This window comes from Rhamphochromis sp. 'chilingali' (assembly GCF_963969265.1).
Source record: "Rhamphochromis sp. 'chilingali' genome assembly, chromosome: 5".
In the NCBI taxonomy this organism is placed as follows: Eukaryota; Metazoa; Chordata; class Actinopteri; order Cichliformes; family Cichlidae; genus Rhamphochromis; species Rhamphochromis sp. 'chilingali'.
In genome coordinates, this window is record NC_137932.1 from 43,136,425 (window position 1) to 43,163,403 (window position 26,979).

General features: G+C 40.9%; 1 protein-coding gene across 10 annotated transcripts in view; it reads right to left on the reverse strand.

Annotated features, from left to right (window-relative positions):
* Positions 1-26,979, reverse strand: part of ptprfa (protein tyrosine phosphatase receptor type Fa) — a 348,653-nt gene that overhangs the window by 253,133 nt on the left and 68,541 nt on the right. For 8 of the 10 annotated variants that reach the window (XM_080882887.1, XM_080882895.1, XM_080882890.1 and 5 more), the window contains exon 1: positions 22,216-22,535. The exons of 1 other annotated variant lie outside the window; for it this stretch is intronic. The gene's annotated coding sequence lies outside the window, so the exon portion shown is untranslated. Of the gene's footprint in view, positions 1-22,215; positions 22,537-26,979 lie in introns of those variants that run through there. One more of the 10 variants, XM_080882891.1, reaches the window with a different exon arrangement.

Genomic DNA, 26,979 nt, shown 5'->3' on the forward strand with positions numbered 1-26,979 from the left:
TAACCATCACAAGCAGGGTTTATCATCCAGAGTCTGAGTCCATTTGCATAGTTCTGAGAGTACACAGTAGGACAATGAGAGTTTCACCAATGCAAAGTGCTCATAATACACTGGGTTAGCAATAAAATGCATTTAAATGAGATCTATGACTTAAAAATAGAGTGTTTTTTAAAAATAAATTGTACTACTGAAGGATACAAAGCCCTGTTTGTATGTGTGTTTGGTCGTCTGACACCACGTATGTTTAACGAAAGAAAGAGACTTTTTGTTCATTGACGTATGAACACAGAAACATGTGTGTGGCTGAGTGATGAATTACCGAGCAGTTGACAGAAGTATACTAGTGTCCGTACAAGCTCCATTTCAGCTTAAGATAGAAAGAAGACGAAACAAGAAAAACAGATCTCAAGAAAAGAGCCAATGAAAAATGTCAGATTTAAAGAGTTTGCACTCTGTGTTTGCTGTCGACTGTCTGTGAAGAGACTGCATTTCCTATCCAGCAGAGCCGCCTAAAAGTCTTTACATTATTTATGTGCAGCCTTCTACAATCTAGAATAGCTCATAGCTGAGAAAAACTCTCAGAAATTTGAAACTTTATTCTTGAAAATGATACAGTGACAACAAATCAGAAAAACATAACCTCTCAGGAATCCAGCTTCTCGAAGATTAGAAGAGAACTTTGTAGTGCCTCCTCATGCAGCAGCTGTCAACATAAGCACAGGTGAGTCTTCATGCCAGTGTCCAAAAAATGACTGAGCTAACAAGCTTTCCATGCAAGGAACACTAGCGTGTTGCTATTTTTTGACTGACATAACACTCTGCACACCCTGACCACTTGATTTCATTTATTACTACATGTCTCATTTTGACAGTTATGCTTCATATGATTTCATTAAGGTTTCTCGTTTTTTCCCGTTTAAAATAATCTATTAATCTGGTTATTTTGTGCAACAGAAAAATACGTGTGCTTGCATCTGGGGTTGTGCTCACACTCATAACCTAAAGAGAATTCTCTGCTTAATCTGGAGCATTGCTAAGCTGTTCTGGGTCACTCACACTACCCTCTCTAAAGCCACAACACTCCTCTCCGGTCCTCGTCAGTGACCAGTAGTTGCAAACCAGCTTGTAAATGCAGGGAACTCTTCATCAGGGCAGAGCCTGATTTTTCTCTCATGGCCGGGAGTAACCGCCAAAAACAAAAAAAGACAAAAGACAGCAAATATGGGACTTGGATTAATCATGTGGGCACAAACATCACTCCAGATGAATTATTATGTTCTTCTGAATCTGTTTGCTAACAAGTGCAGGATAGTACAGCTTGTTGTAACTCAGGTAAGGGAATTCGAAAGAAATTCATCTTTATGCTGATGACAGCGTCTGGATATGTTGCTCTGCAGAGTTTCTCACTTGTCTGTTTTCTTTTGCCTCACACATGTAGCTAAGGTAAGTCTGTTTAATACCAATAGCAGGGCCTCGGGGGGTTAAAGAAAACATCTGATTTATAAAGCAACACAAAAACAAGCTAAGACATCCCAAAGAATTTAGTGCGATTGTATAACAGCAGAGAGATGATTCACTGTTGTTGAGTGATGCTAAATTCTAGACGACCATTAGCAGAAATATTTGTTTTACAGGGAGTGCCTGGAGGGCTGCATTACTTTCATATTTCTAATTCATTGTGAGCACTGCAGCAGCGCTGAGGTAGGCTATGGTACCAGGCAGACCTTCTGCACACAGCTGGGCTGAATGCGTTTCCCCAAATCTGATCGATAACAACACCGGGGTCAGAAAAAAAGCTGAACCAAAGGATTGCGGATACAGAGCCGAGAGATATGGATTTCATGGAAAAGCAAGAAATATAAAGCACAAAAGGTCAAAAATAAGGGCTATGATGAGGAAGAACCTTTCTGATTGAACCAGGATGGGTAAGGTGTGATTGTTTTTCTTTGCACACGTTAAAACAGAAACACTGGAGCCTTAAATAAAGGTAGCAATGCTGAAGTTAATGTAATGCACTGTGTGGGGTGCCTAGATGATGCAGGTGAGAATAATTAGTCCCACTCAAATCTAGCTAGGCAACAGTGCCTGATGATTATTAATGGGTACATGTGGTTATGTACTTGTGTTTTAGAAGGAACAAAGCGAAATGACACAAATGGACTTTAAAGATGCTCGCCATCTATCTTGGCACCTTCACTATGGAACAGCACGCTCAGTTAAATGGCTTAAATTTAATTTGAAAGCCTGTTTTTTAACCTGGTTGATGTTGAAGATATTTTGTTGAGGCATACTCAGCAGATCCTGTGTTTACTTTTTCATTAAATGTAAAATTTAATGCATCCTTTATAATTAACATGTGGGTCAGCACTGCAGAGGTCTTCGTCCAGTGAGGGGTGGGAAGCCCGTCAGTCACTATCTCTGGTTCTCTTACAAGGTCACTTTCCTCTTCAGCTAGTGTGCAGGTCTTTGTCTTACTGTGTAAAAAGCTCTGAGATGATGGTTCATAAATAAAAGAGTTATTGACATGTTTTGACTCCCCGAGAGCCATTGGATCGCTTTCCTTCAGCAACAACAACAGCAAGTCTTGCTATGGTGCTGGTTGAGGAATTAACTGCATTTTTGCCCCGGACTACTTATACGGACTACTTTTGGCGGTTTGTATAACAGATTATGCAGATAGTAGTGTACTAGTGTAACACAATGTCTGGCTTCACTGTGGAGATGGTGCATACTGGATACACTATTGGTAGCCATTCAGTAAAAAGGACTGGATGTTACAGTCCCTGATAATGCATTGCTTTAAATGGAGAAATGTTGAGGGATGGCTGTTACGAGGAAAGGCAGCCCAGACACTTTACCAGTTTGGGACACATCGTCAGTAGTGGACCTGTGTCGGGTGTTTCAGCCATTATCACTAGACACCCTCATCCAAGGAGGCCCTGCCAGGGTTGATCAGGGCCTGGAGTGTGTCCTTTCCCCAGATTTTCTCTTTTCCACACTCTCCCAATTCATCCAGCGACCCTGACTGGCCAGCGCCACGGCTCTGGCATGTCTGGCTGTTTCCTCCTGTCGTCGCACCTCCTCCACCACCATTTTTCAACGTTCAGTTACAGATGCCTGTTGCCACTGATGTTACTGCGCCAAGACCAAATCCTCCTCTTCCCTGTTGGACGTGACCCACCACACCACAATGCCGAAGAGCAGATTTCGCCTGTAGCACAAATGTGGCTGTGGTCCACTTCCTCCTTTGGGTAATAACCCAAACTGGAAGCACCAGAGCTTCAGTTTTCCTGGGAGTGCAGTGTTGTTAATCCGCTTGAGGTCATCAGCCAAGTTCTGCCTTAGTTGTTCTAGTTGCCATGTATCATGGAGGTCTGCATTATACCACCGTCCCAGGCTCTTTATGGGCTTCTGTAATACTGTTGGAATTGGTTCTCCACTGATATAGAATTGCTCGGCTGTCAGCTTTCCTTTTACGATGGAGATGTTGCAAGATTTACTTGGCTTAAACTCCATCCTTGCCCATTGTTTTCCAGGAGCTTCTGTAGGAATCGCCTAGTACATGGTTTTGTTGTTGTAATGATGGTCATGTCGTCCATGTAGGCCCTAATGGGAGGAAGACGAAGGCCACTCTTGAGTCACCTCCCACTACCCACCAGGATGCCCTCAGGACCAACTCCATTGCCATGATAAATGCCAGAGCAGAAATCTCCAATTTCCAGGTGCTCCCAGGCTGTGGCGGTATTCTCAGCTGTCACACAAAACTGTAAATCCTGAAAGTACGTCTTGACCAGTCCTGTGATGTGGTTTGGTACGCTGAAATAGTTGAAGGCCATCCACAACATCTCGTGCGGAACTGACCCAAAGGTGTTGGCAAGGTGTAAAAAAACCACCCTTTGTTCTTTCTTGGCAGTTTGAATCTGGTGCCAGATGATGCTGGCATGCTCCAGACATCCCGAGAAGCTCCGCATGCCGGCCTTCTGCACGATGTGTCAATACAGGGTGGGCCATTTATATGGATACACCGTAATAACATGGGAATGGTTGGTGATATTCAAGTCCTGTTTGTGGCACATTAGTATATGTGAGGGGCAAACTCCTCAAGATGGGTGGTGACCATGGTGACCGTTTAGAAGTCGGCCATCTTGGATACAACTTTTGTTTTTTCAATAGGAAGAGGGTCATGTGACACATCAAACTTATTGGTAATGTCACAAGAAAAACAATGGTGTGCTTGGTTTCAACGTAACTTTATTCTTTCATGAGTTATTTACAAGTTTCTCTTTGTTCACAGCCATCGACATGTCGAAGAGGTTAACACGTGAGGAGCGGATCGAAATCGTGTTGATATCTGGTGAACGCAGTAACTGGGTCATTGCAGCAGATTTCAATGCAACCTGCCGAGTCAAACCACCGGTTATAACTCGGCAGGTGTTGAGCAGTCGAAGACAGTTTCACGACTGTGCTGGTCAGCCAGGTAAGGTCACGTTCATGACTGCAGAGCATGTGTGAACACACCTTAACTCACTGGACTCTTGAATGTTTTTGGTTTCTACTTATCAGCGTCCTGAGCATCACACTGTACACATTTATTGAAAATGTTGATTGGATTGGATCAAGCTGTCACTCAGTGTGTTGACAGTCCAGTTAATTTAACAGAGCGCCATCACTCAAAGCTGCTACGACTCCCACATTTACATAAAACCAGGTTATTTTTTCATTGATTATGTTTACTTGTAAAGGCGTCACGTAGGACAGCTCATAACAGTAACCCATTTAAAATATGCGAGGTTCCTTAAACAACACGTGAACCTTTAACACAACTTTGACTCTCTTACAAAACTTGAAGTTTTAAAGTTATATTGGTGAGTGATCAAATCCTTTGTTTCCACTGCATAAAGCACGTGTTGCTTGGACACCACAAAAACACAAAACACATGACTTACAACCACATTTGATAACCTGTTTCGCTTGTTATGAACTAATGACATGAGCGCTGATATGAACAGCACATATGGGAGTTATGGAAATATGATTAATTTTGCTCAGGTGTATTGGATTTTTTGAAGCAACCCCAGTGGATCCACAGACCACACTGAGACCAGCACTCCTGGTGAGATCTGACAGAGAAGGTCACGACTTGCTGTACAGGAATGAGGGTGCTCCTCAATCACAATGTGAGCCAGTGGTTTACTGGCAGCCTCATATTCCCCAGACAGGCAGCCACATACAGGGCCATGTATCCCCTTCATCAGGAAGAGAGGAGTGGCATCTATCACCATCAGGCCTGTCAGGGGGAGAGCAGCAGGGTGGCACAGAGTCAGCCTGCCACAACTATAGGGACCAGTAACCACACACGATCACACTACATCCCGTCATGTTCTTAAAGTGGCCGTATGGCATTCTAGACATGAGTGCACAACATCATATGTTCATTCATAATTAGAAAAAAGGGAAAATTAAACAGCTCAGCTGTATTAAATCTATTGCAGCTCTATGAAATGGGTTTTTAAGGTTTTTGATATATTTGTAATAGTAAGTCTTAGCTCCAGGAGCTCAGCTTTCAGAAGCCCACAGTGAAAATATGAAAATAAGTTTGCTGCTTAGAGTTCACATCTGCCGAACCCATCGAAGAGGACGGCTGTGTGACAAAAGGAAGAGAGACTGCAACCAGATTTTCTCATGTTTGTAGGCTGCTATAGGTAGCATTTAAAGAAAATATAAGAAGAATGTACATTAATAATTTTGATCAATAGGTGGATCCTAACATATAAAAAGCTAGCAAAAAACTTTCATTATTGTTTGCAAGTAACAACAAGAACAATGGAAATAACTGAGCTCTGCACTGACAGCAGGATAGACCTGACAATGTAGAAAAGTATGCTGGAAGGCATGATAGCAGGGCCCACTACCTGCAACCTTCTAACCTCAAAGGGAATCTAATCCAATTTTAATGCACTTCTAATACTTTCACCAGCAGAGCCAACAGACGCAGGATTCCTTAAAGGCTTACTTTGTGATAAAGAAACAATCCCCTTTCTCCAGGAGAGCTGGAAGTGTCACACAACCAGATGGAGAAAAAACAACAAAAAAGACAAACTCGTTCATTTTATTCATGTGGGGAAGTGAAGATGTCAAGAAAATATCAAGCAAAAATAAATGTGCTGATTAGAAATCTTTCATGGCTTCTCCTGTGAAGAACAAAAGCAAGAGATTTTAGGAAAGCTCTCGAAAAAGCCTCAAGCTTCAATACTTGATTAGACGTTGATACAAAAACCATAATGTCACAAATAGAAAGGCGGTGAGCAGTGAATTGTTTGGGCTCAAAGTTTCCTGTCTGTGGTTTGGATGAAGGTGAATTCAAAATGAAGTTTGAAGTAACTTAATAAAGAGAAACCAAATAAAAGTTCAGGGGCAGTCTAGACTTCCTAAATCTCTTTAGGACCCCTCCTGCCACTGGCCGGGCAGACAAAGTCAAATTAAGACAAAAAGTCTTTAAATGAACTTTACGACTGAGTTTTTGATCTGGGGAGGGGGCAACAGCAGTACTATCACTAATCATAGGTTGGCTGTATTAATGTCAACTAAATCAAGTTACAACATTTTATTAATCAGCCTTGAAGAATACCCCCCCCTTTCACTCATCTAACTCTGTATTACAGGGGCACCACATCTGGCTTATTGTCACAGTCTGGCGAGGGCAGACTGTATGAATTGAAAAAGGACCCAAAATGCAGACTCCAAGGAACAGGGAACAAAACTTGAATGTTAACAAAAAGCGAGCCGTTTAATATGGCTGGTAAAAAAGGTACAAACAAAGGGCAAGGCAAACTGAAGCAAAATTAACACAAACCTAAACTGGGAAATCTAAACAAACAATAAGAAAAACCTAGACAAGAAACTTGGAAGCATGGCATAGGAAACATGGCGTGGACAACAGACGACCTGACAATCACACACTGAAAACAGAGGACTTAAATACACAGGAGGTGATTAGGGGAAGTGGCAACACCTGGGGAAACAGCTGGCACACATGAACATAATGACGTCACAGTGGGAGAGTAAAACTGAACACGATGAACACAGAAACGCCAGACCTCTTCACAATAAAACAGGAAACAGAGTGAGATATAGACATGACAACCTGAACTTGACAACATAAGCCACAGACATGAAATACATGAAAAGCAGGGGAGACTTAACATGGTGGAAGCACGAGGGGGAAATAATAACTAGAAACACTTAAGCATGATAACAAATGAACTTAGGAACCTGAAGGGCTTACATAAACTAAAACATCAAAAATGAACTAAAACTCAAAACACTGGGTCATAAGACCCAGGATCGTGACACTTATGGCCCAAGTTCTCACTTCAGCTGGGGACATTCCTAGAACACCTTCATTAGGGCATCCATCAGCCACCGCAAATAGCATTTCCCCCCCAATGTGGAAGAGCAGGAGATCTGATCTTAGCCTTCAGAGGAAGCTCAATTCCATGAGACAGAAAGAGTAGTGCTGGTACAATCACTGGTACAGTCACCCACAATAAGTCTGACTTATTTCTAGCAAGTGGACCAAGCTCTGTCTGTGGTTGTACAGGACTTACCAAAATAAACTGTATCATTAGGTCCAGTAGCCCATACTCCCAAACCACCGCGCACACGGCCCCACTGATTAAATCCATGAGGGATTTAATCACATGTGGTCTCCACGTACATTTCTGCAAACTGGCTGTGAAAACTTATATACTCACATATATACTCACAGGTGACATTGAGAAGGTAAAAAGCTAGTTCAGTGTTTTATAGCCTGTAAGAAAAGCACATTGTTCATCCTGAGCGACTGATGGGCAGAATCTCCTTTCCAGGAAGCAAATTTAAAATTCACAAATGCAACAAATGAAATGGTCTTAACACAACAAAAATAATAATACTTTAGTTTCCAGCTGCCCTTCTCTCTAGGACTGCACACGTTCAGATGGACAAGAATAGACTAATTGACCCATTCAGAAAGATCTGAATGTGCCGTGGTAATGAAACACCACGACAGATCAGAATTACTGCTTCTCCGTTCATTATGTCGTCCTGTCATGTCCCTTTGAACACAAGCACCAGCTAATACGATCTAATCCTGCAGTAAATCCCACCTGCGTGAAGAATAGAGTTTTCACTTTTCAGTGAAGCTCCTACAGCATGGCATGTACTCCTGTTCATAGCAGTAAGTAAAGTTGTTTTGCTTGGTCACAGAACCACCGGAGGTCTTTGGCACAAAGTCTTTTCTTAGTTTATTTAAGAGAAGATCGTGATTAAAGTTCTGAAATGTGGATTTGTCACATTTCCAGTTTCATTTTGCTCCTTCATCCTGCAGTGTGTAAGGGAACAAAGTACAAAAACCCTGCTTTGGTACTGACATTAGAATATAACCATCTAAATTACTGCTGCTTTGATGCTTCCATTGTATCCATCAAGTTATCATAACCGAAAGAAGAGAAGGAAAGGCCGAATCAACCACTAGAGAGAAAAAGAGAGAACAAATGGAGAGTGGCTGCTGAATGGTTTTATTGTGCACTGCTGATAAGCTCATCTCCACAGCCTATAAAAGTGTTCGGCTATTATGTTGCAGACTAAACCCCCTCACCTTAGTTTGCCATTAAAAGCTTTCCTTTACTGTCTCTGAGTCGGGCCTTTCTCAGCTTCAAATCTAAAGTCCGCGGAGGTAACAGCTGCAGTCAGTCAGGACATGCAGGTGGTAGTGTTGGCTCATCCTGAGCTTCCAACACCAGAAGTTGAAGTCACCAAATGTTAGTGTACCTTGAGTCCCTTTAACACCATTCTTATCAAGTACCCACAGTACTCATATGTAACCATCTAATCTAAAAATGAAGCCATTTACTTCAGATGAATTATGGATCAGAGACATCGAGGTGATTTTCTCTGCCCATCAGGTCACTCTGAGATTTTAAAACCTCAACCAAGTTAAAATTTTTACTCCTGCATGAATCTCAGAGTAAAAGGGTGTAAACCATGTTGTTGTTTCTTTATTTTTGTGCGTTGGTTTTGCTGCCCATCTATTTTCTACTTCTTATCTCTGATCAGAGATGCCCAGATATCTTTCCCACCTACTCTAGAAACGACAGCATCTCTCCAGCATGCCTTGGGTCTTCTGCCGGTTGGACATACCTAAAACTTCTCACCTAGAAGGCATCGGTCAGGTATCATATCAGATGCCCAAACCATCTCATCTAGCTCCTTTTGATATGCAGGAGAGGTAATTTACTCTGAGCCCCACACATATATTTCTAAGGCTAAGTCCTGACACTTTGTACCTAAAATCCCTTTTCTTTGAGTCACTACCCACAGCTTAAGGTCACTGCTGAGGGTAGAACACAGATCAACCCTTAAATTGAGGGTTTCACCTTCACACTAACACAGACCTGAAAGCCGTTTGTCAATCTCCTGGTCCAGTTTCACTCGTTAACAACACTCTACGGCTTGAACTTTTCTACTTTGGGCAACGACTAATCCAAAGAACCAAAGCCTTAGATTTAGAAGTAACAATTTCCATAGCGCAAGCTGGAGGTCACCACAAAGCCAGGTTTGTTTTTTATTTTGCAGCTTACATTGTACGCTCCTGTTTTGTTGTTATTTTCTACAAGCTGTATAAAAAGCTATATAGATAATGTATGAAGTAATCCAGGCTGATAGATGGTTAAATAATATTACACAGAAGTAACATATGTGGTGTGTTAGCATAATAAATGTCTGTCTCGGTGCAGCTGTGTGAGGCTTGTCCAGCTGTGGGCTGTCTACAGATCACAGTTACTTTGTTTGTTTTTGTTGTGAGTTTCTAAGTGATGGACATAGCAACTATAGAAACGTACATATAGTATTGCTACTTGAACCTCGTGAATTCACCTGTGTTATCCTCATGTGCATCAACCATTTCATTTCACATCTAACCGAGTTGGAGTTACTTACATGCAACCTCGCTTGGAGAAATGCTGCACAGCCATTGTGGTGTATTTATTCACATAAGACGTACGCGTTGACGTAAGCCTACCGTTAAAACCCAACCTACAGTATCAGCTCTCATCCCTCTCCCCAGCGAGCAGTCCCACCGTGCTCCACTACAGACACTGATTAGTCCACCTCATCCCTCTGGAGACTGTGAGATCCTATACAGGCTATTTGTCGACAGGGTTATTCACTTACTGATGGCCCAGACAGCTGGCAGGAAGAAAGACTGTCTGTCAGCTGGCAGCCGCAGCACACAGATGAGAAGCAACCTTCAGAGAGCTTGGAGACATTAATGCAGTGAGATGAAACGCTGCACTCATCAGTTACCAATCACTTCAATCTTCTCATTAATCTACACGTCTCATCCCAACATCCTAATCAATTATAGTGACAAACAGTCACCTCTACTCACTGATGTGTTTTTGCTGTAATTATACAACATGATCAAAACAGATTAAACATGCAGTATAGTTTTGTAAATACTAATCGCCAAGTATTTTATCTATTTTGAAAATAACTAATGAAACTGAAGTTTCTGCACAAAACCCCCACAGCCTATATGATGATATTTCTTCCTTATTGCCATGAAAGTTTGGATGTCGTGGAGTGCAGCTACACAAAAATTAATTAAGAAGAAGATTTATGGAGCTCTGAAACTCAAGAATACTCAATGAAATCTGCACCCTTGATTCACACATGGGAAGCAATTTCCCTCGAGCAGAATATAATGCAAAATAAAATTCTGAAAAACAAGGCAGTTGGAGTGAAGGAGACAAATTACCACGTTTTAGCAACTGACCGTATTTAACTGACCGTATATAACTGACTGGGCATCACTTAGTGCATTTTGAAGCCTCAAATTTTGTGTTTTGGCCACTGATTTTTTTTCTATTTAGCAAAGACTCATCATGTTTGAATAAGAAGGGTGAATTTCTACGTTACTGGTTATTTGGTTAGCAAGCTGCAACCATAAACTGCACAGGTACAATGCACAGCATGCACTCTTGCCAACTAGTGCTGAAATCACACTAGAATTTACTTCCTAAAAACTGGGGCGCAGAATTCTTCTCCCCACAGCAGGATATAACAGTTTGTCTGTCAGCAGGGTCCAAAGTTCAATGTCCAAATTCTGTGTGATGATTGAAACCAATAACGGCTTTAGCTGATTAAATTTTGGTGGAAACTGGGTCAAAGTCAGCGTCACATTAAATGTGAAAAGCTGTAAGACCTTTATATTACCCATAATGTTTTATGAATTGTCTTCAAATTCCACGATATAGTAGCCCCTCGGGGACACGAGCAGCTACGTTGGCTAAGCATTTGACCTTGGCCTTCATTATCAGCACCCGAGATCAATCAAAATCAAGAAAACGTATATTATAATATATCATATGAAAGGGCATGGAGAGAGATGTGCAGCACACTTTATTTTCTCAATACAACATCACAATGATGCCATAAAAATTCAAAATCATGCACTACAATAATATATGTTTAAATCTCAAGTTCTACAGCCAAAGATTTCAGACAATTTTGCTTCCGTCATTGGGGTAAACATAACATAACATAACACACCTTTTTAGTCTGTAGTGCTTCAAGGTCAGAGGTGAAATCAGCGCGTTCTTATAAAAGCAGGCTGACGTCAGCATGTTGGAATAAAACCTCATAAAACATCAACGTTTTAATATAGGCCTTGTCCTTCAGGGGATTTGCACTCTGTGGGTGCTCTTGTTTTTCAGATCATATCATTTAAAATGTCATAAAAAGCAACAACACTGCAAACATAGTAAAGAAGTCAAGTTTATTTGCTCATATTAGCTGAGCCTCCCAGGCAAGAACAGGCTCTGGCTGCCGTGTGGCAGCACATCTGTAGTTCATGTTCCTAACTTTACTCTCTTTGGATTTTGCTAAGAATGAAAGTAAACTAACAAAAATTCACTGTACAGGTTTTATGAAGGGAGAAATCAGTCATAGAGGCTAAAAGCATGTTTTGTACAAGCCTGCAGTGACATTTAATTCTGCTAAAAATTTGGACATTTTAACATGCAAGTATTTGGTGAACGTCTTTGGGGATTGATTCAATGTTGAAGCGTCAAGTATCCATCAATGTCACAGCATTTTTTGCAGATAGAGAGATCTATCTATGGATATATAACAATAGCTTCTCTTTGTGCTTGTTCATGTTTGCTTTGTGATCATAGCTCATGTGTATTCTGATTAGAATAGGGATTTGTGTTGCTCTGCATGTTTGTAACATATAGGTTTATATGGTTGATGGTAATTATGAGACAATGTGTTTAAGGGTTATTTTGTGGAGAAATGTGAAAGCATGAAGGCGATGGTGGTAACTGTCAAAGCAGAGCCAATAATAACCCAATGAGAATCGATAAGGAATCAAATTGATAAGTGATATCAATAATGGGATAAGAATTGCTAAATTCTTTTTCATTTCCATCCCGAGGGACAGGAAGTGACATCCTTTATATCCATAAATCTCTTTTTTTCCTAAAAAATGATCCTGCTGGTATGAGATGGTCACCAACAAATTGTAAGAACACGTCATTCTAAAAAGATTGTGGAAGAACAAACAGTACAACATCAGTCAGTTTCCTGTGTTTCTTGAAGATGGAAAGAGATGGCTTGGGTGAATAATTTATGTCCATCTAAAAGCCATCTCTCAGCCAATTACTGCCAGAGCAGCCTATTTTCCTCAAGGGCCAGCGTGCTGTGGACCCTAAATCTCTACAGTCCTTAGCAAAACCATTGTAACACTTTGACGACACACGGAAACAGAGGTGAGCTATAGGCAGCGAGGCCTGTGATGCCATTTTAAACATGTTAATGACAATTTGAAAGTGTCTGGTTTATCATGTGCCATCACTTGGACTGTGGTTTTTCTGACATTAAACAAACCGTTTGTGCCACACTATAAAGTGAAGACGTAGCACTGTCTTCACTTACCCACAACGGGCTATTTGTCTCATTTCCACCTCCATATTTTCATTTGTGGACTCAACTAGTACCTTTGCATGATTAACAGCCTAATTTATAACAGCTGAAGCTAAAAGCTGCCTAATTATCTCCTGCAACTGAGTTCACATGTAAAGGAAAATTAATGACATTTAAAAGGTAAATGCACCGTAATGCCAAGCTAGCAAAGCACAGTGACACAATTAGAGCATCAAGTTCAAAAAGCAATCAAAGAAAATAGTCTAATTCAGATTGCAGGGCTAAGAAGGAATTTATAACTCTAATGTGCATCCATCCTGAAAGTGATTTGGCCGTCGAGCGCTGTTTTGTAGTTAAGAGTTGGCCACTAGCAAATATTCAGAACTCTCACTGACCAAATGAAGCTCTGATGTATTTAACCCTTTCACTCACATTGGCAGTCACTTAGTTAAAAGTTTAATTTAGGACTACCCAAATCTACCAAAATCCGAATTGAATTCAAATTAATTTTATTTGTTTAGCTTCAAATCACAACAACAGTCGCCTCAAGGCGCTTTATTTGTAAGGTAGACCCTGCAGCGGGGTAGGACTAACGTTCCCTACCCCTGCCCTACAGTAAATCCCAACAATCATATGACTCCCTATGAGCCAGTGCTTTGGCGACAGTGGGAAGGAAAAACGGCCTTTTAACAGGAAGTAACCTCCAGCAGGACCAGGCACAGGGAGGGGCGGGGCCAACTGTCGCAACCAGTTGGGCTGAGAGAAGGAAGACAGGATAAAGACATGCTGTGGAAGAGAGACAGAGGTTAATAACAAGTGTGATTCAGTGGAGAGAGGTCTGTTAATACATAGTGAGAAGAACAAACACCCAATGCATCATGGGAATCCTCCAGCAGCCTACATCTATTGCAGCATAACTAAGGGAGGACTCAGGGTCACCTGGTCCAGCCCTAACTATATGCTTTAGCAAAAAGGAAAGTTTGAAGCCTAATCTTGAAAGTAGAGATAGTGTCTGTCTCCTGAATCCAAACTGGAAGCTGGTTCCACAGAAGAGGGGCCTGAAAACTGAAGGCTCTGCCTCCCATTCTACTTTTAAATACTCTAGGAACAACAAGGAAGTTTGCAGTTTTGAATTCAATTCTGGATTTAACAGGGAATTTTTCCAGTAGTTATTTTGCCCTTTGTCACTTTGTGGCACTGAATATAAGTGACTTTCTGTGGGATCGGTTTGAAAGATTGCTGCTAATCATTTGCTTTGTTGATGCCCCTCAAATTCACTGACATGCTGCAGGACAGAATATTATTTAATTACAGATAATCTCTCCTTCAAGGCTGCCTTCTTATACCCCTCTGGACTACCTTGCGGGTCCTGAATTGTCTGAGGGCACTTATAGGAAGAATAATACTGCAATACTATATAACATACTATCTACCACAGATTGCAGAGGCAGCTCCAGGAAATCATCTAAAATTAGCAGCCAGGCTAGAACAGATCCAGAATGAGCCAGCTTTGAATGAGAGATGTGCCACATGTGCTTGTGATCACAGTCTGCACGGAGAGCATCATTACCTTCTGAATGCTTGCTGTTCTGATCTGTTGGTAATCTTTAAGCTCAGCTGCTAAATTTTTATTTGTGAGCTCAGTACAGTAGCTTCCATCCTTCACAGCTCAAAATCATCCTAATTTATCTTATACTGAGTCTCGGTGGGACGCCTCACTTCTTCCTCCATCAGAAACTAGCTGTTTTAGCTCCTCCAACTTTAAGGCCAGCTATCCTTTAAAGCAACTGTCTTTTGATTGACCCTTCCCAAACAAGTGGTTTGAACACCAGGCAAATGGGAAATCTGTGCTCACAAGCAGAGCTAACTGCCTAAGAGATATAATCTTTCTATAACATCATCCAGATCCAAGAGCAGACATTAGACATTAACCAAACATAGAGGACGCCACTTTACAGAACAAACTAAGCATACTGCCATCCTGCCACCATCTGCATTATCTCCATTTCACCAACACTCAGTGCTGACAAGCTGTTGTTAAAAATGAAATGAAATAAACCAAAATGAAAGGCATTGTGTGTTCACTGTGATAGGATGGTATTACTGTTTGAAAGGCTAAAATCAAAATGTTCCACTGGTAGAAAAGCTGCTGATTACATTTTGCAGTAGGCCTTTTAATTACAGCTCCCTATTTTATGCAATTATGGACTAATTAGGAAGCAACAACACAGTATATTATTGCAAATTACAAGTCAGAGGAGACACCAACACTCTAAGGAGAAAAGTAAACAGTTGTTTTGTTTTTTGTCACTAAATACTATTGTTGACCTAAAACGTCTACTCTAGGCTTCGTGGCTGTAGAACATTTGACGTGTGACGCACAGCACCACCAAGGCAGGAGCTGTGCCTCCACACCATGCTCCCCCGTGCCAAAGGTCACAGACAAACTGCAGCTTTTAAGGCGACGCTTCCTGGCAGAACAGCTGCTCACGTCCGCCTCCATAAACACTGTTAAATATGAATGCTGACGAGCCAGCGCGTCCCCAGGCTGCGTGGCTGCTTCCACTCCCGGTGGCCAAACGGTGTGGGCCGACAGAGACCTGTGCAGTGAAGAGTAGCTGGGTGTGATTCAGGACAGTAATGTTTCCCCCTCATTCCTGTTTACCTGAACATGATTTTGGTCCATGCATGCCAAATAAACAAACATTTTTAACACCTTCTTATAAAAAAAATCACTCGGTTTGTTTAGGATTAAAAACAAAATACATAATTTGAGTAAAAATGTAAGTGTTGCCACTTCTTTCAAAGTTCAAAGCATATGTGAAACACATTCGTTTCTAAGTTGTGTTTAATGTAACAAAAAAGCATCAAGGAGTGAAAAAAACAACAAGCTATGTTTTTATGAAATTATGCCTCTGCATGTTGATCATCCAACCAGAGCTCGTGCACTCCAAAGCTGAGACTGACTCCTCGTTCACGTAATCATTAACAAAACTTGTTAATCTCCCTCAATGTCAGCTTAACCAAACTAGAACTAGCCTTTGATATTTTGAAGCACAAAAGAGAGCTTGTACTGTATGTCCTTCAGCCACTGCCTGCCCTGTTTTGTGAAAGACAAGTTGAACTTTGACTACCGATGCCTGTGGGCACAAGCTTTGAATTGCACAATTAAAACAGACAAAATAACACTGAATAACTTGGAAAACTGACCCCAGATAATTAACTCAAAATAGCTTTTTGAACCCTACTTGGTAAACAAAAAGCTACTCATGTTGAACTATTATTAAGTACAAAGTAAATTGCAGCATAAACACTAAAACGTAAGCGCCTGAAATTGCACTTACTCACGTGCCTAATTCAGTCTCAAAGGGCTACTTCATTTGAATGTTTCATAAATAAAAAAATTAATTCAGTCTCATCCATTTTTAGAACACTGTGACATCCACATCCAGGTCAAATTCAATACCTGCCGGCACAAAAATTTGCCTGTGCCCAGCAGCATCAGTGAGTCACCCATCATTCCTCTCTGCATCAGCCATCAGCACACTCATGGATCTGTAGGCAGACGGCTGATGACAAATATCCCCCTTCGTGTATAAATGATGACATATATTCAAAGAATCGCAGCCATCCCCTGTTCTCCACTTTATTGTCCCGTTCAGCCCGGCTTAGTGAAATGAAGGAAAAGGGTGGTTGTCTTAGGCCATAACTCCTGTCATAACAGCCAGTCAGGTGAGCTGCCGGCTGCATTCAGCAGGCGTGTGCAGACTCATCCTTTTGCTACTGACTTCACACAGACGCGGTTGTGAATGTTTTCAGTGGCTGCTGGAGGCCTACAGGCTGCACTGTGATAACTCCACTGACTGCTTCAACGATGTGACAGCAGAGGAGGCTGTAAAAACAGTCGCATTCATCATTCATTGCTATTGGAGCTTGGTCACACCAGCATTTACAGAAGCACAATTTTCAACCCCCCTGCCAGACGAGACCGTGATACTGGGTGATTCAGTGAAAGTATTTTTGCACGGCAACTACAGTAAGTTTGAAGATGGTGGAAAAACAGCTGTTTTAACAAGCGAACTACATAAACAGGGTTAAGGCTGGGAAAATTAAACCTAATACAATTACACCTCAATGAGATCAATGATATGACCTCCACATCTAAAATGTAAGCAGCAGCCAGCAGTTTATGGTGCATCATAAAGACTGGGACAGTTTCAGTGTGGACTGGTAGGAATAACAGACAGTGGTCAAGTGGTACGTAATGATGAAGTTCAACAACCGACGATATATGTCTATGTATCTGAGCAGAACATGCACAGTATAACAGGTGGGTGTGGCTACTGTGACATCACCCACCTGTGTCTGAAGTCCCGTCACCTCGAGGTGAGCATTCCCAGCAGGCCATCTGGGCTGCAACGAACAAATGAAAGGTGGCGCTGACTAACATCTTGTGATTGATGCACTGTTAGCCAATAAGCATGTGGTTTCATAGTGCAGATCCTTCTTTTGAAACATGGTATCACCAAGATTTTAAGAATAGACATTTTTTTCTATATGTCCTGAAACAAGAGTCCATAAGCTTGGCAGGAAAGGATTTACAGAGGAGAAGCTATGAAACACTTCCCATGCACCTTCCCAGCCTGGAAGTCTTTCTGCAACCACAGTTATCACCATCGGGTGGCCGTCAGAATCCAGCTTTAAGGCACTTCTAACCCTGGCTTAATCTTTCTGACCCAGGAGCTCCGTCCATGTTTTCTTACCATCGATGGTAGCCGACCCAAGTGAAGCAATCGAATGGGTGACGCTTTACAAAGAGACAGCTATGGGTAAGATTTATCTGACAAAAGTATTAAAGTTACAGACAAAACTTGGCTCTGGTCTTCGTTCTGCTCCATCTCAGCCTATCCCTCCTCTCCTTCTATCACATCCAGCCTTCCTGTCCTTTTTCCCAACATCCAGAACCTCCTCTGTGGTATTCCTCTTTTAATTCTGACTGACAGCTCCATATTCAAAATCCTTTCTCCAATATATTCACTATCCCTCCTCTGCACATGTGTGAGCCATCTCAGCCTTGCCTCTCTAACTTTGTCTCCAAACTGAGCCGCCTCTGTGAAATGCTCCTGGACCCTCCCAACAAGAATCTTACATCTTTAACTCTGCTGCCTGTTTATTTAAATTAAGTCAAATACACCCACTAGGTCTCAGATTAAAATGGTAGCCTACACCTTCTTAGTTTAATCTAAGGATCTTGGAAAAAAGTCATCGTAATCTTAGTTTAATCAAAATAAAAATTAAAATGTTAAAAGAGTCGCACATGAGCTCGTGTGCTCAACAATTTACTGAACAGCTGATTAGCAGCCACTTTGGATACAGGAATGTAAAAAGCAGGCTCAAATACTGTTTACATTAGCGGATTACATCAGTCAATTACAGTATTCACTCAACAAAGCAAATTTGTCCAGACTTCAAATCGACACATCTCTACGGCAGAGACCTGCCATTGTTCTACTTTTGAGGGGAAATGTGTGAAGATTTAATTTGGCAAAATACAGACTGACTCAAGACTGTTTTTTCTCTTTTTTGTCACAGCTGATTGACGTAAGACTAAAAAGAACAAGGGTTCGGCGGCTCCTTTAAAGAAGGAGCTCATTATGAACCCGATAGGCTTTACCAAACCCAGAACAATCCCTTTAAAGATTTCCTTTACATCTGAATCTGAGAGTCTCCTTGATGAGCAACAGACGCTGCCGGGAGTCTGTAACTGGCCTCTAAAGGACGCCTAGACCCATAACCGACTGCTCGACAGTGAAAGAATTCCTTCAGGCTGCCATAATGACAGAAACCTCAAAGCAGAATATTTGCATCTCTTATTTATAACCAGTTTGGGATCATTTCCCATTGCAAGTCATACATTTCTCGAATATTTTCTCTTTACATCCCAAAAATTAACTAAGCAACAAATTATATTTAAATTGTTGCTCCACAAAAGCAAAAGCGAGAGAGATTAAGTCCCACACAGGCCCTGCTATAGATGAAACCCTAAATAACTGAGGCGGGAAAAATAAATGATAATAAATTCTGCCTATTTTGATGTGAGCCTCAGAAGCCTGTGGTAGAGGGAAGGGACTTAAAGTCCTTCATCAAAGACGCAAAGAGTGCAGCGAAATAGTTCAATACATGCTGTTAACTGTAACTGGTATAAGGTTTCAGATCAAGCTCACACAGGTGAACGGACATGTGTGCATGCATATCGTTTCGTTGGCATCTTTAGTTGTTGTTTCATGTTTGACCAACATCTCCCGGAGCTCCAAATGAAGGATTCATCACAAAGACAAGAGCACACAGAGCTTTGACACTAATCAATTAATACAACCTCACACAATAACCCTGCTAACAAGCTCAAAAGCGGAGCACAAGCTACACAAAAGTAGGATTAGTTCTATTAGCACAGGAATCTCAGAGGCAATTAACCTGCCGCAAGCAAAGCCCCGTCTCAGATTCCAGCGTGAGGCACCAAACGGCAGAGCGGGAGGAGGATGATAGTGAGGCCAAGTGACGAAGGACGAGGGGTGGGGGTGCTTTTGGAAAGCTCACCATGCCGGGGTAGAAAGAAAAAGGCGATTGGTTGTAGAAAGCAGTGATGAGATAGTGACCTATACCAACGACTACCACTGAACATACAAGCCAGAATAGACGACAGAAATGGAAGTTTACTTTTCCTCTGCTGCACCTTTCATTTCCCACGATTTCTGCTTTTCTCTCAACACCGCTGCCACTGGGAGAATGACCACAACTCACAAAGCCAACACACAAAGTTCTCATTCACACTTTTAAGAGCCTCACTGATGTTCCAGGAAACAGTATAAGGCTGCGTCCTCACAAATAATGTGCTAAGGAACAGCATAGGAAGGAATAATAAAGGGAGGTGGGGGGAGGGCATGTACCCAAAGCTGGACGTGGAGTACACTTACTCAAATAATTTACTGAAGAACTTTATGTAACATGATTCAAGTGAAAACTGTCAAAGGGTCCAAAACAGAACAAACCCAGGATCATGGCAGTGATGTCATCTTATCCTGCGATACTTTTTCTTTCTTTTCCAAATATTTATTTATAAGTGACTTATGTATGTATGTATGTATGTATGTATGTATGTATATATATGTATATATTGTACTATTCTTAGTTAGCATATTGTCTGTCTTGTCTTAATGTTGGTTTAAAATGGAGCACTGTAACAAAAAATAATTTCCCCCAGGGATCAATAAAGTATTCTGATTCTGATTCTGATTCTGATTTAAACGTAAATATGATGCTTTATATTCACTATGACTTAGTGTAGTACAACTCTGCATAATAACTGTTTTCCTCAAGTATCTTTTAATTATTTAAGCAGTCTTTCACTTAAATACTTGACATTCAGTCAAGAGTTTATATATTACTTTTTTTGTTTCACACTGTGTTTACTTCTGATAAATATTCTAATTTCTTAAACCCTTGAAACATGAGAGATTATCTAGATCTTTGAACAAAGGAGCAAAATGTTTCTCACATAACAGAAGTGTTTAGTTTAATGTTAAGTATTGAAAATTAACAATTATTTTGGAGCAGATTAGGATGTTTAGTTTAAAAAAAAGAGTTGCATTAATATGTAGCACAGCTAGTCTTAAGCAAATCATGGTCTCGTTAAACTAACGACAGGGGCTGCATAAGACGCTGGGATTAGCGCCTGGGACGGTGTGGTGGAAAGTCAAAATATGAAATTTCAGCATTCCCTAAAGGTCGGTCGGCTCTCTGGTGGATATTAGACAACCTGTTGGTAGGGATTTGTTCATGTCACTCCAGGGAAGCTGCCTTATTTCTCACCTTGTTTGATGTTTTTTTTCTTAATAAGATGCATGAAAATGAAGAAAACATGTTGCAACTGTTCAGAAACTAAATAATTCATAAGCAAAATGATGGCTAAGCTTTATTTATTTTTTTATTTCATATAAAGTAAGCTGAACAATGAAAATCCACCTCGTCACCGTATTAGTAGTGACATATATACACCTACGTGGGTCGTCTGAATCACTAAAGCGTACACATCGTGGTGGTGATGGCGTCTTTTGGAGCAATTTCAATGCAATTTTCTGGTAATTTTAATTAATTAATTAATTAATTAACAGACAAAGAAAAAGCAGTCTATGCATTATTTTTGGTAAGTGACAGTCTGTTATTTTATTTGCATGGTACATAGCACTGAGTATTTGAAAAAGCTATGTTTAGATTTGTCCACTAAAAACCAAGAAAAGTCTATTTAAAAAATGCAAACACTAAAGAAAATACTGAGCAGCTGACTGAATAAAGTCAAATATGAGAAGCAATATAATTATGAGGAAAACATTTTCTGTGTCAGGTGCAAGGTGTGTGAGCTGCTGTGAGCTTGTAAGGTACAACTTCAAATATCAAGTCTATCAAAATAAAACGGATTCAACATGAATATAAAACATGGAAAGGTCTGCTTTGTTGGCTTTACATGAATACAGTTTGGACAGGGTAAGCCTAACAGACATGAATCCTTATTCTCAGACTTTTGGAGATCAAAACTGGCAAAAATGAGTTTGTCGTGACTCATTTTTAATGTTTTTTTTACCACTCAGGTCTTGGAACTGGTTTACCTGCAATGCCTTCTTAAATCTCTTGGATGCAACGTGAATCTGTGGATTGTTAATTTTCTCTAAGAAACTTTGACTTTGTGTGAGAAATTACTTAGAAACTACTAAATAAGCCGAATCTTAAATTCATTATTGGAAGGCTTTAATGATGTGTTACTCGTGGAGTGAAACAAGAAGGAAGAATTCATCAAACAGCAGTAAACAGACCTCTTTAGGTCTCTGCACTAAATCACAGCCCAATCTTAAGTTTCACTTCTGCAGGCAAAGTGAAGTCTTCGATATAGACTCTCTGTTTGTTCATTCTTCCCTCTTTGTCCTCCTTCTTTGCCATTTGTGTGAGTGTGCACAAGTGTGTGTACGAGCGCAGACCCTTGTGTGAGGTAAACTCATCAGGGTCTTTTGTTGTTAAGTGCAATCCATGAATGCTACAATTCAGCCAGTGAGAAGATGATGTTCCAAAAGACTCTAAATAGATATCTGAGAGGCACTTTTGAAGTTATAATGACGAAAATAAGTCTCCAAAGACACGAGAGCAGGTGGCCTCGTTCAGCATTAAAACTTCACAACTTGCTGAACAGCAAGTGCTTACCTGCATTAGGCTCCATGGAGAAAACAAAGAGTATCCTGGGCTGAATTAGTGTTGGCAGTCTTCAGCGATGTGCCTCAGAAGTGACAGAACAATTCCCCTACAAAGCCCATAAAGGATTTCTCCTCCAAGCTGCTGGAGCAATGAGCCCGGGGGAGGTGTGCAGCCACTGAGGTCAGCCACAGGTAGAGGCTTCAGCGCGCTGCAGCAGCGTGATTGATCTGATCGCAGATTACCTCCTTGTGGCTGGTAGCGCGGGTTCAGAGCTGTGGATCTCTCCTGGGAGGGAGAGCTAGTGAACAGCCTGCAGCTCTGTGCGCAGAACTAGTCAGCCAGCAGCCTGTGTGTGGAGCATGATGTCACAGGTGTTAGGTTTCAGGGGAGGTTTGTGGAGGCCGAGAGGCGGGCTCTGTTCTGCTGGGAAGCTGTGCTTTGGGTTTAACCCAAGGAAGGTGAGACAGGCTCCTCCCTCTTACTTTACCTGTTGTTAGCGGAGAAGAGCAACAGAAAACAGAGCTCCAATCTGCAAACCCCATTTCTGATATACTTGTATCATAATACAACAATATGCTAAATCACATTATGTAATGTCATTGCAAGGACAGTTAAATTAAACTTCAGCAACACTATCAATAGATATAATGTCTCATTCCATTCTTAAAATATTCAGATATGTCAAATATCTTCTGTTCAGCCAACTCTGATACTATGAAACTTTGAATCATATGTATACAAAAGAAGCTGTTGTAAAAATTAGTTTGAGAAATCATATTGGAAACACAGATTTTTGGGTTCAGGTCTTCCTCGTTTTGTTGTTGCTACTTTGTTGTGTTTGCTGACTGAGCTTGTGTGATCACACCTTGCAGTCTTTTGGGGTTTTTCTTGTTTTGCTGTATTCTGCATTTCTCTCCTCTCCTTCATACAAAAAGCAAAAACTTTTGTGATTATATTTCATCAGCTCATTGTGCTGCACAGCCAGAGCAGCAGCTGGTCCTGGGAACATTTTTACTCATTACATATTCCCATTTCAGATCTTTGGGGTTTTGCTACATCGTTTCACTTTTGTTTCTGACTAAAACATTTCTCCATGACTTTCAGAAAAAAGTCTTTATTTGCTGCAGGGTCTGTAGTCTTTGGTCACAGTGATCACTTGTCAGAAACTTATAAGGGAATAAACTGAGCTTAATAAAAATAAATCTGTAAGTGAGCATCCAGTGACTTTGACTCCTTTTCACAAAATAAAACAGGTTGTTTTGCACTCGCTTATCAAACAAAGCTTTATATCAATCAGAAACCACCAACTATGAGTCATCTAACACTTCTCTGAAAATATTTCTATAAATGCCCAAATAAGCTTCCAAACTTTTGTTAGTGAACACATTGGACATCAAATACACACTGAGGCGATCGCTGAATGAAAATTAATTTAAAAAAAGTTTTTGTCTTCCAAATAACTCCACGCTCCACGGCTGTGGAGCGTGTGAGCAGCTTCAAGTTCCTGGGAGTCCACATCTCCGAGGATCTCACGTGGACGACCAGCTGCTCCAAGCTGGTCAAGAAGGCTCACCAGCGCCTCTTCTTCTTGAGGACTCTGAGGAAGAACCACCTGTCCTCAGACATCCTGGTGAACTTCTATCGTTGCACCATCGAGAGCATCCTGACCAACTGTATAACAGTCTGGTACGGGAACTGCTCTGCCTCGGACCGGAAGGCGTTGCAGAGGGTCGTGAAAACTGCCCAGCGCATCGCCGGAGCACCACTTCCTGCCATAAAAGACATCTACAGGAAGCGGTGTCTGAAAAGGGCTGGGAAAATCATCAAAGACCCCAGTCACCCATCACATGGACTCTTCACCCTCCTGCCCTCTGGGAGGCGCTACAGGAGCCTCCGGACTAAGACCACCAGGTACCGGAACAGCTTCTTCCCCACAGCTGTCAGACTCCTGAACTCTGCCTCCTGACATCTGACCCACGTTAAACTCATGGACTGAACATACACACACCCACAATGGACAACTGTACCCTCAAACACAATAATAACATGGACTGAACCACCACTCACAACCACTAGCACTTTATATAGCCTCTGTAGAAACTATCCACACCCTCACTTATCTTAACTGCACTACTGTATAGCTCTGTGTAAATAATCATTCTGTACATACGATAATTTTTAATCCTACAACTGTTTACAACTTGCATAGTTCCCATTTCTGTATAGCTGTATATCTCAGATTCTGTAAAGTTATTTATTTCATATTTATATCCTGTTCATATCCTGTACATAGCTTGTACTCACTACAGCCTGTACATACTTATAGTTATAGAATATTCACAACACACTTCATACCGTGTACATTATAACATACCATAATAGACCCATTTCTGTAATATACTTACATATCTATATTATTGCTAATATATATTGTAATATATCTATATCACTAAGCACTTCTGGATGGATGCAAACTGCATTTCGTTGCCCTGTACCTGTGCATGTGCAATGACAATAAAGTTGAATTCTATTCTATTCTATTCAATAATCATCCAACAAAATTTTCTTCAAACTGCTTCATTATTTCTCGAGTCTCATGTAAACAAAGAAAACGAGCACAGTCCTTCCTCTGCAGTTATACACAGAAACCTGTTTAGCTGACAGCTCAGGTCAATGAACATGTGAAACCCTGAGAAATCCAAAGTAACTGCAGTCAATACAAATCTTATGTAGGTCCATAGTGTGGTAAGACTTGGCCTAAGCGGCTAAAGAAGGGCAGGAGACTGATGCTGTAGCGAGTGATTTATTCAGCATTTTGGTGACCAAACAATATTTACAAAAATAAATAAGAAACTCAACTCCATAGTTAACTCGGTTCAAATAAACACAACTGAACTTAGATCAACAGAAGTTACAGTCACATGCACACAGCTACACTGACCTGGTCCTTCAAACACCTGCGTTCTTCTGCTTAAACAGTCCAAACCAAACACCCTGGACTGCTCCATTAGGTAGGTAAGGCAAACATTTCCCTACTTACTGAAACTCTTTCCTAGCAATAAAACTCTACAGTGTCATCAATACATATTACAGCAATAACTCTATTTCTCTATAAACACACTTTAAAATCAACTTTATTAAATTACAAGGATTCTCCCCCTTCTTCACCTGTGACCTCAGACTAACTAGGAAACTCTAAATACAGGAAGTGAAGCTACGTTTCCTCCTTTTGTTCCTGGGACACAGGTAGGTAAGGTGAGTTCAAACTAGACAATTAACAGTTGAAATAAATAGCATGCTTGATTTAAACCAAGATTATGTTACATAATCTGTAAAAGTGCAAAGCATAAACAAACCCAGTACATGCTTGCTTGCTACAGAATGAGATATGTCTAACTCAAAATAAGAATGTTAATGTGGACAAATGGTGTTTCCACCCACTTTGTCACACTTTTGGACAACAACAAATCTTTTGTATTTTTGCCACATCGTTTCATTGTTTGATAAAAATGTCAAACTTTTGCTTTGATTTTAGGGTTTTAACAAACGCACATTTACATCTGATCCTCTGAAAATGGGGCACTATGTATAAATGTGTCTGTAATTCCTAAACAGGTAATGAAATGCTTTTGTGAAAGCCTCTGAATAAAGACAAAAGCATGCAGTCCAATCACATGTTGACTGATTTAAAACTCGTAGTGTTGGTGTAGAAAACATGCCATTGTCCAAAAACTTATGGACATAACTGTAGATAAAGACTCAATTCTACTGTGACAAAACCAGCTGTTTTAAGCAAATATGACCAACACAAGTTCAGCCCTGTGAAGTAGATTGATATCAATCAGAAATATAATAACAAAATTCAGAAGTGATCAAGAGGCAAAGTTTCTACCAAGAGTAGAAATAGTAGAAAATCCATAATCTGGTGTGGAAAAGAAATTCGACACATAAAGGCAGAGAGACGGAGACAAGTCGCTACAGCCAACATACTGTACAAGTTTCCGCTTGATTCACAAACCCTCAGATGGTATCACCTGTCGGTCCGTTTTCCCCACAGTTTGATGTGTTTAAGCCTCACCAAAGAACCACTGGTTCAATGTTTTTTAAAGGGACTTAAAACTTTTGATTACAGAAGAGTGATTTATCACAGCAGGACCTGGTTCAATGCAAGAAAGTCAATGGCATTAAATCCATGAACAAAGAACATCTCTCTTTACCTGTGCTGCTGCTCTGATGGGGGTATCCATTTTGACTTAACATCACAGAGCAGATTTTCAGAAGCCTGCAGGCTCATGTTTCTCGTAAAGATTTATCATTTCAGCAAAATGAACTCCAGTAATTTCACAAGGTCAAAAGCCACATCAAACAAGCTGTAGTTCCCCTTAAAAGTGAGTGGCCACCTGGTAGAGTTCCTTTCCCTTATTTGAGTTACAACAAAGTCACCCGGCATCTGTGATTACTGACGTGAGCTGCCTCTTAATGACCCTCTGAAATCATAGATTCAGAAGCAGGATGTGTCAGGCTGAAATACAATAATACAATAATCCTCAAACTTTAAAATGTTGGTTTGCAAAAGTCTGGAGGAAATGTTGAGGCTTACTCAGCTACTGAGCAGCAGGGTGCAATGCATCACTTTTCTCCTTCGGGAAAAAGCTCCAACACCAACTTTAGGGGTGGGCTGTTCATATGAAACCTCTGACTGAATGCCCAAAACACACATGCACCACCTCTGCAGTCAGCAGGTGGGGTCAGTTCAGAAAGCAATCATTGTGG